Source organism: Podarcis raffonei, chromosome 11 (assembly GCF_027172205.1).
Source record: "Podarcis raffonei isolate rPodRaf1 chromosome 11, rPodRaf1.pri, whole genome shotgun sequence".
NCBI lineage: Eukaryota > Metazoa > Chordata > Lepidosauria > Squamata > Lacertidae > Podarcis > Podarcis raffonei.
In genome coordinates, this window is record NC_070612.1 from 63,611,208 (window position 1) to 63,628,302 (window position 17,095).

Consider the following 17,095-nt stretch of genomic DNA (forward strand, 5'->3'; position numbering starts at 1 on the left):
TGGGGTGGTGGATGTGAACACAAAATAATCATTCCAATGTTGGGGCATGGGACCCCCCAATTATGGGTGGCCTGAGCTGTGGCTCCTAATCAGTGTTTCTGATAAACCTTTGAGACCTCAGACAATACAGATGTGGGCAGTTCTCCCAATACAAAATCTCTCAAACAATCAACCATCTTTCAATCAAGAGCATGAGGGAAAGATCCTTACAGCCAACTCATCATTCACTGAAGTAATCCACATACTTTCCTCCCATTACTGATTTGACCACTTCCTATTGCTGCCAGAACTATAATTTGATTTTCAAAGGGGTGGGAGGAATGTGCTGAAGTGGGGAGTAGATGACATCTGTGATTTTCATCATGGAAAGAACAACGCTGAAAAGCACAAGCAGTTCACCCGTCAAATACATGAGATTTCCATAGTGAGATTGGTAAACACTTTCTCTCTTCATAAAGAATTATAGGATTTGGAAACAAGTTAAAAGTCACTTTAATACTAGTGGCAACAGCGGCTCCATGGCTTATCTTTTGTTGTAACTACTGCCATTCAATTCTCTGCTTGCCCTGCAGCACCAATGGCCACATTCTGGGCAAGGCCAGTGAAGGCAGCTGCCTAGACTTCCATAGCAGGACTCCCTGGGCTGCAGGGTTTAGAGTGCCCGGCCAGGACCTGGGAGGCCAGGGTTGAACACACTGCTCAGCCATGTGGGCCACCTTAGGATCCTTGGAGGAAAGGTGGGAGATAAATGCAGTAAGTAAATAAAGACTACTTGTCAAGATATCTCCAGCTCCCCTTATTATTTAAGTTTGTTGAACTGATTTTATTGTTTTTAGAACTTGTGTTTCAATGTGTTTTATCTTGTACACCACTTCAATGGCTTTAAGTTGTGAAGCAGTCTATAAAGGTAAAAGGTAAAGGTACCCCTGCCCGTACGGGCCAGTCTTGACAGACTCTAGGGTTGTGCGCTCATCTCACTCTAGAGGCCGGGAGCCAGCGCTGTCCGGAGACACTTCCAGGTCACGTGGCCAGCGTGACGAAGCTGCACCAGAGCAGCACACAGAAACGCCGTTTACCTTCCCGCTAGAAAGCGGTACCTATTTATCTACTTGCACTTAAGAGTGCTTTCGAACTGCTAGGTGGGTAGGAGCTGGGACCGAACGACGGGAGCTCACCCCGCCACGGGAATTCGAACCGCCGACCATACGATCGGCAAGGCCTAGGCGCTGAGGTTTTACCCACAGCGCCACCTGCGTCCCTTGAAGCAGTCTATACATTTTAAAAAATCATTTCCCCTCCAAATTCATTCCCATCACCAAAAGCAGTTTAATAGCCCATATTGTCCATGGCCCAGCCATGCACTGGAGTGCCAAAATAGCGTAAACCCATATAATTCCCGAGGTGGAACTGAGCAGGATAGATCATAATACCAGGAAAATGGGTTAGTGAACAATTAAGATACAAGACCACAACTTAAAAGCCTTTCTGTTTTTTGCTTTAGAGAAAAGCCAGAAAGAAATATTGTAATATACAACAACAACAACAACAACAACAACAGCAACAACAACAACAACAACAACAACTTATTTTTATACCCCGCCCATCTGGCTGGGTTTCCCCAGCCACTCTGGGCTGCTTCCAACAAAGATTAAAAATACATTAAAACATCAGTCATTAAAAACTTCCCTAAACAGGGCTGCCTTTAGATGTCTTCTAAACGTCAAATAGTTGTATAATATAATACACACACACAGTGTACACACACACACACATATTCCGTGGCACTGAAGACAGGAGAAGTTGCACATCTCCTTGAATGCAAATACAACATTATGTATGTATCCAAATCCTGTTCACTGAGTATTTTCCTGATTTGTCACCAAGTACTCATTGAATTCAGTAATCCAGACAGATTACCATGGGGCTTCTATTTTTAGGGATCCGTCTGGTATTGTGGCAATTGCCGTTGATCGGATTACTGCTATATCCTCCACATGTAAAATGCATTGATGCTGCAACAGAAACCTGCACTCTCCCAGCCACACTGTAGTTACAGTGTCAGTCTGAGAGCTGGAAATCTATAACCTAATTTATTTTGAAACACCCTTGTACCAGGGCTGATTACTAATTTATGAGAACCCCTATTACCTATTCAAACTTGGCACTCTCCTTCTCTGCACACTGGGGACTACAAGGGTTTTCTGTAGTTTATTTTGGATGCGGTTGGTAAGCGGAGTTTGGGTGGCTGACACAAGCACATTTGAAGGCCCCTGACATATCACCCAGGAGCTTTTCTGAAGGGGAAAATGTGCCACTGTGCAAAAGAACAGCCTTGCTCAAATATCTACAGCTCCATCTAGTGGTATTATGTCATGCAGTTTCTTAAAAGCAAGAATACACCTTTTATTTTATGCATATGAATTAATAGATTAAGCATTTTGATGCTTCAGTAAAATATTTTCAACTGAGGAAGTGATTGTACATCTTACAGAAACTTTTCCCCAACTGACGGTCATGACTGCAAAGCATGCTTAGTTGTCACAGGCCTTTTTTCAGCCCTTAGTTTTTGCTTTAAAATTTTATTTATACTTCTGCAAAACTTAGAATATTCCCAAGCATGCTGATCTCTCTCTCTTATTCCTCAATGGTTGTTTTGACTCCAATCCTATTAGCACTCAGCACTTCATATTAAAGAGAGTGATGCATTACTATAAACAGTGCTATTTTCTTTTTTTAAAAAAATGTTTAGGGGTACTCCCATTTCCCTACTCATATTGAAATGCTGCCCCTCAATGCGGCCAAACTTAGATTCACAAAATGTTTAGAGGTATGCGTACCCCTGCGTACCCCCAGAAAAAAGCACTGCCTATAACATTTTCTGAATAAATAAATAAAAATTAAAATGCCCAGTAGCACCTTAGAGACCGAATAAGTTTGTTGTGGGTATAAGCTTTCGTGTGCATGCACACTTCTTCATATAAACAGAAACAGAAGTGACAGAAGTCACCAGACCCATAAACTTAGTTGGTCTCTAAGGTGCTACTGGACAATTTTTTTTATTTTTTTATTTATTTCGACAGCATCAGACCAACACGGCTACCTACCTGAATCTATAACATTTTCTATTCCACATAAACAATAGCAGGGGTTTTTTTTCAAGCTCTGGCCCACAATCCAATGTAGACAAATACACAAACAAACAATACAGACAAATACACAAACTCACTTATTTAAGATTGCTTAAGACTCTCTGTTTTGTTGTTGTTTAGTCGTTTAGTCGTGTCCGACTCTTCGTGACCCCATGGACCAGAGCACGCCAGGCACTCCTGTCTTCTACTGCCTCCCGCGGTTTGGTCAAACTCATGCTGGTAGCTTTGAGAACACTGTCCAACCATCTCGTCCTCTGTCATCCCCTTCTCCCAACATCAGGGTCTTTTCCAGGGAGTCTTCTCTTCTCATGAGGTGACCAAAACATTTCTCCTTTTAATTGTACTTATTACTATTGGTGTCTGATGCTATAAATAATTATGTCACTCTGCAATATAAAACCTGATCCCGCCTAAATATTGCTTTGGCCATTCCTAAACTGCTGGAAGGCTAGTACACAGGAGAAGGTCCACTTAAGCCAGGGGTCAGCAAGCTTTTTCTGCAGGGGGCCGGTCCACTATCACTCAGACCTTGTGGGGGGCTGGACTATATTTTGAAAAAAATAATAATGAAATAATTCCTATGATCCACAAATAACCCAGAGATGCATTTTAAATAAAAGCACACATTCTGCTCATGTAAAAATATGTTGATTCCTGGACCATCCGCGGGCCGGATTTAGAAGGTGATTGGGCCGGATCCAGCCCCGGGGCCTTAGTCTGCCTACCCATGACTTAAGCCAACATTCTGTTCTCATAGTGGCCAATCGGATGTCCATGGAAAGCTCACAAACAGATGGAACATTAATACTAGCAGAAGCAATGAAAGAAGAAACATTTCTGTGGCTTGGTGGTGCCGGTAGCAGTGGGTGCAAATCTTGGGGTCAGTTGGTGCCTGAACTATTCAACCAATAATTTGTTTGCAGGCAGCTAAGTTGATTGACAGCTGGGTCTTGCACACATGGGCCTTCTCTAGGTTTGATTATTTTGTTATTGATGATTGGCAGCTGAATGTGGGTATCAATTCTGCTGGCAAACATTGTGTTTGTGGTGATGGGAGAAAAGCGAAAAGCACTCTGTTTAGTGTTTTATTGGTGATGGCCAAAGTTGTATCTGGGGTTTTTGTTTTTTAAAAAATAAATGCACTTCTGATTTCAACACAAAAAAACCCCACCCCGAAGGTAATAGAAAATAGGATAAGGAAAATTACATACAGTGGTACCTCGGGTTATGCACAGCCTAGCCAACTAACTTTTTGGATTAGGAACACTTCAAAATGAGTGTTCCGGCTTGCGTATTTTGGGGGGGGGGATTGCGAACATGATCCATTCGGGGGTGCACTTCTGTTTTGTCGGGACGGCCTTCCATTGCTCAGCGTCGCCCAGAAGCGGAGCGGGGGTCCTCGATGCCGCACTTATGTGTGGGACAGAGGAAACCCGCATTGCTGGAGCGGGAATAAGCGCTGGGCTGGAAGTGTCTTCTGGGGACTCTGCAAGGCACCTGGGGCTTGGAGGGCAGGAGAGCCCCCAGCCCCCGCGGCATCAGGGACCCCGGCCCCTTCTCCGCGCCTTGCTGAGCATGCAGAATTCCGGCAGCCCCCAGGGGAGGCTGGGGGAGGATGGGGAAGCCTCGCGACTCTCCTTGCACGGGGAGGGCGCACCGGGGCGGGAGTCGGGGGGAGGCGCAGAGAACTGAAGGCGAAGGGGAGCGGGGGCGAGGCGCCTTCCCGGCTGTCACGAACTGAGCTGAATATAACACCGGCCCAGCAATATGAATGGCGCCGCCAGCCACCCATTGGCGAGGTGCTGGGCAACTAGCCCCGCTGCCCTTTGCCCGGTCGCCGCAGGTACCCGAGCGCCAAGACGCTTCTCTCCCGCTCTGCCGGGGAAGCACAACAAGAAGAGTCTCTCTCGGTCTTCCCCAGAAACCAGGCGCGCTTTCACACTTCCAGCCCAGCGCTTATTCCCGCTCCAGCAACGCGGGTTTCCTTTGTCCCACACAGAAGTGCAGCATCGAGGACCCCCTGCTCCGCCTCTGGGTCCCTCTGCCGCTGCCCAGCTTGGCCCCAGAAGTGACTGCTGCGCAATTCCCTCTCAGGGCGCAGGGCGGCGCGGGCAGCGTAGGGGTTCTTATACTGGGTAGTAGATTGCAGCCTGGTCTATTGCTTTCATTTTATGGGTCAATGGTCTCGTTAGATAGTAAAATTCATGTTAAATTGCTGCTTTAGGGGTTGTTTTTCATCGTCTGGAATGGATCAATCCGTTTTCCCTTACTTTCTATGGGAAAGCAGGCCTTGGTTTTGAAACGCTTTGGTTTAAGAACAGACATCAGAACTGATTTAAGTTGGTAAACCAAGGTACCACTGTATTACATATTCTATTACATTAAAAAAACACCACACAGTCATTGACAGACTTCCGTTCCTTTCCTTCTCTGATTCCTTTTATCTTCCACTTCCCCTCGCATTTTCTTAGTTTCCCCAATCTTTCTCTGCTCCTCCCATTAACTCTGCTGAAAATATTACAACCTTGATAGGCTAATCGGCTGTTTATAATAATTTTTCACATAATAAATAATACCCAGTCCTTATATCTTGAGAGGCCCAGAGGGTGGCAACACAAGAACGGAGCTTTATTATGAATCAGCCGCCTTTTGCTGGCTGAGAGAATGGCTGCTTCTTGAAAATACTGATGTGTTGGATTTGGAAGGTTTCAACAATGTATTTGGTTGGCATGCATATCTGTGGTATGATAAGGTGAAAGCACATAAAGCGTTTAAAAACCATATTGTCAGAACAGCACTGTTTAATGTCTGGATAAGATATAAGGACTTGCTAGAAAATAAAACCCCAAGATGGTTGTCACCAATGGAAGCAAAGGCTCAGAAAAAACTCAATATGGAGGCCAAATGGCCGAAGTATTGGGAAATTCTGGAACAAGAGGGAGACAGATTAAAACTGCAGAGTTTTGAAAAATTAAAAAATAGAGTGTGAGACTGGCTCCATTATTATCAAATAATGGAGGCATATAATTTGGACAAAAAACTTGGCTTCCAGGTGGAAAAATCAAAATTGGAAACAGAATTGTTAGATCCCAAAGTTAAGAACTTGTCAAGAATGTATAACTTGCTGTTGAAATGGAATACTCAGGATGAAACGGTGAAATCTGCTATGATTAAATGGGCACAAGATGTTGGACACAACATTATGATGGCTGACTGGGAACAGTTATGGATCACAGGTATGAAGTTTATGGCATGTAATGCCTTAAAAGAGAATCTAATGAAAATGATCTACAGGTGGTACATAACACCAGTCAAGCTTGCAAAAATCTACCATTTGCCCGACAATAAATGCTGGAAATGTAATGAGACTGAAGGTACATTTTTTCACCTTTGGTGGACATGCCCAAGGATTAAGACTTTCTGGGAGATGATTTATAATGAAATGAAAAAGGTATTTAAATATACCTTCTTGAAGAAACCAGAGGCCTTTCTCCTGGGCATGGTCGGCCAATTGGTGCCAAAGAAGGATAGAACTTTCTTCATGTATGCTACAACAGCAGCAAGAATACTTATCGCAAAGCATTGGAAGACACAAGATTTACCCACCCGGGAAGAATGGCAGATGAAGTTGATGGACTACATGGAACTGGCAGAAATGACTGGCAGAATCCGAGACCAGGGAGAAGAGTTGGTAGAAGAAGATTGGAAAAAATTTAAAGTCTATCTACAGAAATACTGTAAAATTAATGAATGTTAGAAGGATGCTGGAATGAAGTTATATGGCTTTAGCAGAAATGTTATAAAGAATTAAGTAAAAATGGATTGTTAATGGGCCAAAGTGGAAATTTAAGGTTAGATTGTGTTAAGATAAATTATAGAACAAAAATTGAGTAAAATGGAAAGGATTTGCTGAAATAGCTAATTGAATTAGAATACAAAAAAGGGAAGTGTGAGGAGGTCGATGAAACAAGTAAATGAAAGACAAAGATATAGAAATATTGGATGTGTTTTTAGTTGTTTTTGTTTTTGTTTTGCTCTATTGTTTTTTGTTTTTTTTTTCTTTTCTCTCCTATGTATTATAAGGTATTGATTTGTTCTATTTAATTTTTATTTTTTCTTTCTTCTTTTTTCTGTAACCTTTAAACCTTTAATAAATATTATTTTTTTTAAAAAAAGAACGGGCCTTTTCTGCAGTGGCCCCCCTCTGAGGAATGCTCTCCCTGGGGAAGCTCACCTGGTGCCTTCCTTGTACACCTCTCGGTGCCAGGCGAAAACGGTCCTGGTTAAAATACCAGGCCTTTGGGTGATCCAATTTACTTCCTATGCCCTTTTAAAATGTGTTGTTGTTTTTTTAGGAAGGGAGGCTATTGGGTTGTTGTTTTTATTTTTATTGGGTATTTTGTGGTTTTATATCTTGATTTTATTCTGTGAACCTCCCTGAGATCTCCAGGTATAGGGTGGTATATAAATTCAATAATAATAATAATAATAATAATAATAATAATAGTAATAATAATATTTTATCATTTTGGTTTCTTATTCTAGTGGTCATGCCTGCTAACTCTACATATTCAGTTTGAGATGCCACTCTTCTTTTGTTGGTATGTTATCCATTTTTGTGCTTTTTCTCCTTTTTTTGTAACTTCTGTTGTGATTATCCCCAAGAAAATGGATTCTGGGTTTTTGGTAAAGGTTTTTTGAGTGTTTTTTAAAGTTCCATTATAAGGCCGAAGTTGTATCTGATTGCTTATTCACACACATGTCATCATCTGATGTTTCAGAAGTGGATTTGTCTTTGTGAGCCACATCTACCTACCCTCCAACACTCCTCAGATGAAAATAGGGACATTCCTCACTCCCCCAACTGACCCTCCTTGACCCCCCCATTTCTTGTCCCCCACACCTGCAGAGTCCCCCGAGGGCCAAGTGCCACCACCACAACAATGGGACACAGCACACACTCTCTCCTCTTAATCCCAATTTTATTTTATTCTTTGGCAGATTTACAGAAAGAAAAACACACACCAATAAATAAAGGTTAGAAAGGGCCAAGATTAGGCACAGACACTTTGTTCCCCCTTTCTTTCTGCCCTCTGCCTGCCCCTCAGAGCCAGTGCATCCCACGGGGCTGGGCCTTGGCAGTGGCAGCCTCTCCTGCTCCTCCTCTCTCCAGCAGCCGCTACAAGCTGCCCAAGGGAGGAGGCCAGCAGATGCTCCCTTGCAGTCTCAGCCCCCCCTGCTCAGGACAAGCGCCACCTCCTCCCCCTCCTCCTCCTCCTCCTCCCTGAGCTCGGGTGCAGCGGCACTGGTGGGGGAAATAGGGACATTCCTGGATCAAATCAGAAGCTAGGATGGCTTTCATAATTCCCTGGAAAATCAGGACACTTGGAGGGTGTGCGTCTAAGGCTGTAATCCTATGCACACTTACCTGGGAGTAAGCCCACTGATTACAGCAGGACTTGCTTCTGAGTAAAAATTGCGCTGTAAGTCAGTTACCTGCTGATGGGTAACAAACCCCTTGGGTCAAAAAGCTGAGCTCTAGACTTCATATATTTTGTTAAACTTCAAATAAATCTCAGCCAAAGTAAGCAGTCCAGACTCAAAAACAGCATGTATTTAGGACAGGAATGATCTGTGCTCTCCCTCCCTGTTTAGGCAAAAAATAAAAAAGGACAGAGCTCCTGAACCTTTAATAGTAGTGTAGAAACTAGGATTTCAGCAAGTGTAGTTTGTCATGCAAATTCAATCCTCTACACAACTTAAAGGTACAGGAGCTCTGCCCTCTTTTTCATCTGGATACCTTGGAGAAAGGCCTTGTATGTTTTCAAAAACTGAAGAGTTAATAGCCTTTAGCTTATTTATGTTCCTTTTGTTTAAACCCCTTACATTTTAGGCCACCTGATCTATCTATCTATCTATATCTATCTATCTACCTACCATCTACTGTCAGGCATGGTATTATAGCATGTATGCATACTCGTTTACGCTGCTCTCTGTCCATGGAACCTACTGGCACGTCTTCAGTAAGGCCCAAGTCCCTCGTTCACATCTGTTGTGGGGCCACTAAATCCTATCCCCAGTCCTGGGTGGCCTCCCCTGTCCCTGGGATCTCAACTTCCCAGGTTACGATGTACAGCTTGTCCCACCTAAAGTGATGCCTGCTGCCTTCTGCTGCCTGTGCACAGAAAACACCAGCAGGAACCCTGGACTCAAGTCCTCAAGAGGGCAGGTCACTCACACCAGGAGGTTCAACTGCAAAGATAGGCCACATGTTCTTATCTGCTTGATTTTGTCTGATGCAGAAGGCATAGGGTGGCCAGTTAGGCATTGCCAAAAAAAGAGAGGACACCAAGTTGAGTACAGTAATTTATGTGTATAAGCACAGTTTTAGAATTAATCACTATAATTTAAGCAGGACTATAATGCATATTGGGACGCGGGTGGAGCTGTGGGTAAAACCTCAGCGCCTAGGACTTGCCAATCACATGGTCGGCGGTTCGAATCCCCGCGGCGGGGTGCGCTCCCGTCATTCGGTCCCAGCGCCTGCCAACCTAGCAGTTTGAAAGCACCTCCGGGTGCAAGTAGATAAATAGGGACCGCTTACCAGCAGGAAGGTAAACGGCGTTCCGTGTGCTGCGCTGGCACACCAGATGCAGCTTGTCACGCTGGCCACATGACCCGGAAGTGTCTGCGGACAGCGCTGGCCCCCCGGCCTATAGAGTGAGATGAGCGCACAACCCTAGAGTCTGGCAAGACTGGCCCGTATGGGCAGGGGTACCTTTACCTTTACCTATAATGCATATTACCCTTCTAAATGTTGCTAGAGATCTTCTGCATTTTTCTTTTTATCTTTAAACCAGACTTGGACTCACTAGCACTCAAACAGAGGACTGTCCTCAGTCATTATACATACACACACATCCAGACACACATACATACATACATACATACTGTTTTCTTTTCTGTTCAGAAATGTGCTGTCACTATAATCTCCAATGTTACTTAGATCAAAACCACAGGTCTCTATAGACAGCTTACAGTTAGCACATTCTTCCATCATCATAGGAGTTCAAGACACACTAAACTACATTTCTTGTTTTCAAAAATGTTTGTTGAAGAGGTTGTTTGGGGTTTCTCTCCTCCCCACCACTGGTTTGGACCTTTTGGCAGCAGTGAAAATTGAACTTTTTTTTTTAGTTCCAATTTTTCTAAATGGAAACGTACCCACAAGGTGGCAGTGCAGCCTAGAAAATGGGGGCTGGTTTCAGCAAGGTGTATTTACTGTACTTTTGCCAAATGCTGCTGGTAATGCTGATAGTCATGAGATAAAGGTCTTTATTTCAATGTGTTAGAATTTTAGAGCCACTTTTAGTAGAAATAACTGTGCAAAGAGAGAGAATACTTTACCAAATAATTATCTTCAATGAAGAGTCACATGACAGCAACATTTTCTTCTGGTAGGGCACATGATCCCCTCTCAACTGATTGGAAAGCATTCTGTGTTGATATCGTCTATATTTCCTTGTTATGAGAATTTATCAGTCATGATTTAGGGCAAAGCTCCCTCAAAACAACTTGCATAAAAATAAAGCACCTCCTCCCCTACAAACCCTCTGGGCTAGCAGAGGAGGCCCTCTTGGTAGTTTCAGTGAAGCAGAACCATGTATGCTGCCTTGAGCTTGTTTGAGGAAAGGCAGGATATAAATGTACTAAATGAATGTAGGAATGAAATAAAATAGAAGTCAGTTATGATTAAGAATGGTTGGCTTCCATCTGTCTCGGAAGACAATGGAAGAGTGCACCTTCAGGGATGAAGACAAACTTCTGGAGAGTTACAGCGCTTGCTGTGGCTGTAGAGACCGATACAGGAGAGACATGTTTTGTTGCAGCTGGGGCAGATGAAGGCGTAAAGCTCTGCTGGTGCAGGGTCCTGCCATCTTCAGGTCTGTGGACATGACCAAGTCAGCATAGATGTCACTGAGACAGGAGTATGAACACGCTGGAAATGTGGGCTTGGGAGAGCACATCTTTGTTTGAGACTCTGTCCTCCCATGTGATGCCCAAAATCTTTCTGACTCAGCACATGCAGAAGGCATTGAGGCACCATTCCTGGTGGTTGTTAGTTGCCCATGTCTTACTGCCATAAAGGAGCATGCTCAGCATGCAAGCCTGGTAGACCTTCATCTTGGTATTGGTTGCTAGTATCACATTCTTTTATCTAGGATTGCCATATTTCAAAAAGTGAAAATCTGGACAGAAAAATATGGGTTGCCATATGTCCATGTTTTCCCAGACATTTTGCTGACTTGTGGGAAATCCCCCTGGATGCCATTTTTGACGTCCAAATCCCAGATAGGTCTGGGAAACCCCGGATGTATGGCAGCGCTTTTGCAGAAGCAACCCATTGCTGTAACTGCCTTGCCAATATGCTTGTCCAGCTTATCGTTGATGGAGAGGTTGCTGGTTATGATGGAGCCCAGGTAGACAAAATCTTCTACCACCTCAAGTGTGTGGTCACTAATGCTGATGTGTGCAGTGCTGGTGGCATTCTGACCCAGGATGTTGATTTTCCTCAGGCTGATGGTAAGGCTGAACTACATGCAGGCTCTGTCCTCTGTTGGAGCCAGAGCTGGGTGTGTCCTGCATCTTACTCTGTTCTGAGGTGCAGTGGAGAACACTGTCCCATCACCAATTTTAAAGTAAGTTTCAACTGCCAGACCAGTTGACTTATGTATGTGCAGTGGGGGGAGGCTCTCTTCTTCTTTGCCCAGGGCGGGCAGCAAAATGTCTGGGTCCAGAGCTGCGGTTCTCTGAGCTTCCCAGGTATTCTTTTCAGGAGATTAAATAGCAAGATGGAACACCTCAGACAGTTCTAATCTTGTATTTTTGATTCCCCATTTACAATTGAGAACACCCTAAATCTTAAGATTTTAACATAGATAATATCTGCGCAAATTATTTACTCATAATGCCAGCATTCCTTTTCCATTCGCTTTTCCAGTCTGCTGAGAGTTAAGTTTATGTAAAATGGAGTTTATTCTCACTTTCATAAGAAAGAGCTGAAGAGTTCTTTCCATCCTGCTAGCCAAGACCAAGCTAAACAAAACCAGATGCTTTCGCTGGTCTGAAACATTCTGAACATGTAGACTTTAACCCTCATGTGACAGGCATTTGCATCCATAGGAAGAATATGAAATATCTGCAGTTTCTTTGGCTGATCTCAAGATATCATTTAATAATCTCCTCTTCCCCTCTTAAAATCTCCTAATTCGCATTCTGTGAGATCCAGCTGTAGTCATGTTTATAATGGATATTTATTTACATGGGACCTGTTGCACTGCAAGGAGGATAGCAATATACGCTGAAAAATCCATCCCACTGAAAGCGATGCTTAGCATTGGTCTTTAAGTCTTTTTTCAGGCACATACCTATTCATATATGCAGACAATCTCCTCCACCCTATGACACACACTGTGGTGGGTGGAACTCTCAATTCCCATATCAAGTAGGAATGGCTGGTTTGATCTGTAAGTGGCTTGGGTTTAGCAAAGCTTTCTAGGAGTGAAAGGAGCTGTCCTGCAAAGCAGTTTTCTTTCATCAACCGATGTCATAAATAGCATGGTTCAGGAAGCCTCAGTAAGATGAAATTGATGGTGGGAATCTGGAGACACACCTCACTTTATGCTGCTCTCCTGATGAGCAGCTGCGTTCTGCTCATTGGGAACTCTGAAGATCCCCTGCACAAACTGTTCTTCCCTGCAAGGAAGTTAAGATGAGTAAGAGTGAATTGTTGACCTCTCCCAGCACTTTCAGAAAGGAGCCACAATTAAATCCCTCCTCAGCAAAACATCTTTTGTAGCTGTATTTTTAAAAATTAGACTGAATCTGACAATGCCTTCTGCCATTCTTCCAGAGACTGCAGGATGATGGGGAGGGCTGAGAAAGTGCTCCTCTGAGTCTGCCCAGAAAACCCTAGAGCTATAAGGCAGCTTCTGGAAGAAGCCCTTAGCATTCAGAACGCAAAACAAGGCCTTACTTGGCAAGCAGCTGCCAATATGTAGCTCAGCTCTTAAGCACAGTGGGCAGATTAGGGTTCCAAGCAGAAAGTGGCCTTTCCAACTCCGAATGGGAGAGCTGTTATCTAAGCAGGATACATGTTGGCCTTGATGTGTCCAAAGCACACTCTTTGTTTGCTTCCACTAGAGTTAGCGACACTCCCAGCTCCAAAGCCTCCTTGAAACCCATCACTATCCTCAGGCCCAATACATTTTGTCGCCTGAGGCAAACCACAAAATGGCACCAGGGATGAGTGAAGATCTACATCAGGAACAAGGGAATAAAGATCTACATTGGGATCTGCTATCTCTGTGGATCCTGCCATCTAAGGCCACCACCTCACCTGGCCTCATGACTATTGCCAAACAAGTTGCACTTAGCACCTGGTTGTCCGTAAATAGACTAAAAAGCAAATAGTGGCTTGGCCCAGATCCTCCAGGGTACACTCTCTAGCATAGATCACAGCTGCTTGGCCCATCCACCCATCATTTTGCTGCCATGCTTTGTCAAGCTAAGCAATACCTTGGCTTAGCATGTCATCCTGGACTTGTGGTTTAGCTGTCTCCAGACCAACCATGAGCTGTAACCATAGTTTAGCCTATGTTTTATGGCTCATGGTTTGTCCAGGTACTGAACTCTCCTGTACCTGCTGCTTAAGTCCTTGTGGTCTGTCCCTGGATTTTATTGATTTTTGTTTAACAAACCAAGTTGAGTGAAAGTGCCTTGCTTAAGACCTTGCAGTGACTCTGTGGCAAGGTAAGATTTGAACCAGCCACCACCCACATCACAGCTCATTCTCTTGACTGCTGTGGCTGTCCCATAATTCCCTTAAGCTTTTAATTACAGCGCACAGAAACTCTCCGTTTACCTTCCTCCTCTGCAAAGGACAGTCAGTTGAGACATTTGTATTTGCTCTATTACTCATAGGTTTCCAATGCATTAGAGGGAAGCACCCATTCTACATCACTAATATGTGCCAGAAACCTCACAATGGCAGCAAAGTTTATATTCCCACACCTGACCGCACAAAGAAAACTTGGCAAAGAACATTCATCGTGATGACAAATCAAAAGTCTGAGATCTTAGTTTGTTCCCACTGGCAAGCACAGACCTGAAGCTGAAAATATATCTTATGGGTTTATTAATCATTCATAACTAGGAAACAGATTACATTAAACTAGGTGTGTGCAGTGAGAATGAGGATATAGAACTCAAATGTTCCAGGAAATCAGGTACCCTGGAAATGAGAAGTCCTGGAACACAGGTATGACATGGTTTTCCCGTCCTGTGACCCTGCAAGCATTTAGGAGAGCTGTGTATAATCTACATTTCTATAGGACCACAGGGGAGTCCAAAAGGGTATGGGAGAAAGTGACACTAACAACCAATACCAAGATGAAGGTCTACCAGGCTTGCATGTTGAGCCTGCTGCTTTATGGAAATGAGATGTGGGCAACTTACAACCACCAGGAGTCTTGCACATGTGCTGTGTTGGGAAGATTTTAGGTAGCACATGGCAGGACAGAAGCTCTAACAAAGATGTGCTCCCCCAAGCCCATATTTCCAGCGTGTTCACACTCCCGTCTCAGTGACGTCTATGGCTTGGCCATATCCACAGAATGGAAGATGGCAGGATTCCCAAGGATGTGCTCTATGTGGAGCTGTCTTCAGGCACCAGGCCTGTTGGCAGACCAGCTCTGCATTGCAAAGATGTCTGCAAATGTGACATGAAGGCTGGCAGCATCACCCCCACTGTGTGGGAATCCCTTGCAGATCATCACAGAGCCTGGAGACAGAGAGATCAGGTTGTTCATCCATAGGAGTGAGCAGAGGAGGAGCACAGAGAAAAGCAATGTCCCAGCTGCAACAAAACACATCACTCCCACACTGGTCTCTACAGGCACAGTAACCTTCCAACAGTTTGACTTCACACTCAAAGGCACACTCTTCTATTGTTTCCCGAGACAGACAGATCCCAATGGGGGGCAGGGGGGCAGAATTTTGCATCAGGCACAGAAAACTGCCTAAGAATTGCAGGTGATTTTCTTTGAAAGCAAGTGTCTAGCTCTTGTTGCTGTGTAGATATGCTTGACAGTCTGCAGCAGGGGCGCAGTGCTGCTTGTCAGCACCCAGGGCGGGTGCGAGGGCAAGTGGCCCTGGCGGGTGCAAAGCACACTCATCCAGCCCTCGCTGCGGATGCTGCCAGGCAGGCACTCGCTCGCCGGGTGGGGGCGGGGCACGGAAGGTGATCTTCACCCTCTGTGCTCTCCAGGCCTCGCTGCCGGCAGGGAACAACAGGATCTCAGGGGTGGGGGCACCAGGTTCGCACCCCGCAATTGTGCACCCGGGGCAGTGGCCCCCCTGGCCCTCCATGCTACACCACTGGTCTGTAGGCAATGCTGACTGAAATCTCAGAAGCTGTAAATTGATAATGTTGTTGGATCCAAAGGTTGTTTTCTTTCAGCAGGAGTTTTTTCTATTGGAAGGATTCCTTCCATGTGTAGAAAGACTATATGTTAAAGGAAGGGAGCTTTTGGATTCAACCCAGGAGAATTATGATTATAATTGAATGCGTGTTCCACCTTTCTCTGATGCACTCAAGGCCTCTTCTAGGAACAGCAGCTGCTCCCTTGAAGCTGAGGGGCAGGGCAGCTGTGCCTTCCACTGCTCCTCAACCCTCCCAATGACTGGCAAAGCCATAATCAACTTAGGCAGAATAAGAGACACAATGCCCAGGAGTCATCTGTTCTTGGTGAAGAACCTGGATGGCCTTTGCACATAATTTAAACTTTTTTAGGGTACAGAGCTCTGATTTTTAGTCCTAACTGACTAATGATTATTTATTTTCTGATGGGAATGAATCTCTGGACATGCTCAGAGGTACTCTTGTTTTCCAAACATCCCAGGGCTAAACTCTCGCACTGAAAACACATTCTAAGACAATGCGCCCTAAGCAGCAGAAAGCAGCAGGAATCTCCTTCCTGCATGAGGGGGGCCAGTCGCAAGCTTCCAAGAAGGGAAGGGGTGCAGTTTGCTACCATTGGCAGACATGGCCATATGAGAAAGGGAAAGGCTGACAGGGGATTCACAGCATTAATTGCTTTACGTCTTCCAAAATGCCAGAGATCCCACCACACCTTAGACAATGAAGCTGAAGTATCTTTCTGCATCAACAGTGTAGACAAATCTTTCTAGCAATGGAATTCCAATAGTTTGAGTAATAAATATGAACATGGTAAACAGGTAGCAATACATAGTTGTGGTGATATCGCCCCTTTAAGACTGGTTTATGGGAATAGGTTCGACTGAACCTCAGAAACAATTAGCTTACATGCAGCTGTCTCCTATTAAGGCTTCAGGGCTGGTGTCACAGGTAATGGGTGGAAGAGGTGAACGCCCATGGTCTAAGTCCCCCATAAAAGCGGGGTTGGTGGGAGCTCTCAGCATCTAGCCAAGCTGAGGTCAGCATCTATTTGGGCTTTTGACAGCATCTTGTTCCATTGCTCAGCTTACTGAGATTTAAGTGTAAGCCTTTATGTTAATTAGCTGGATAAGTTACTATTTGTTGTTTTCTTGCCTTCTGAGCTATTTTAATCTGTGTAATTATTTGGAGTTTTTCTCTCTTGTAGAGTTTTGTTTTAGTAAAGTCTGTGTATGATTTTATGGAATTTGGTCTGAACCCTTTACTTTTGACCATATTTTTGGGAGCAAAGATCATCCACCACAATACTCTAAGAGAGACTTTATTTTATCTGAGAGAGATTATTTACTCCATAAAGATGGTAGGGCAGAGTTTAAGCAAAGTTAAAACATTTGTTGCTTATGCATGACTTCAGGAATTATCTAGCTGTTGGAATGTTTTTCTAGGTGAAAATATCATTTTCTGCAAC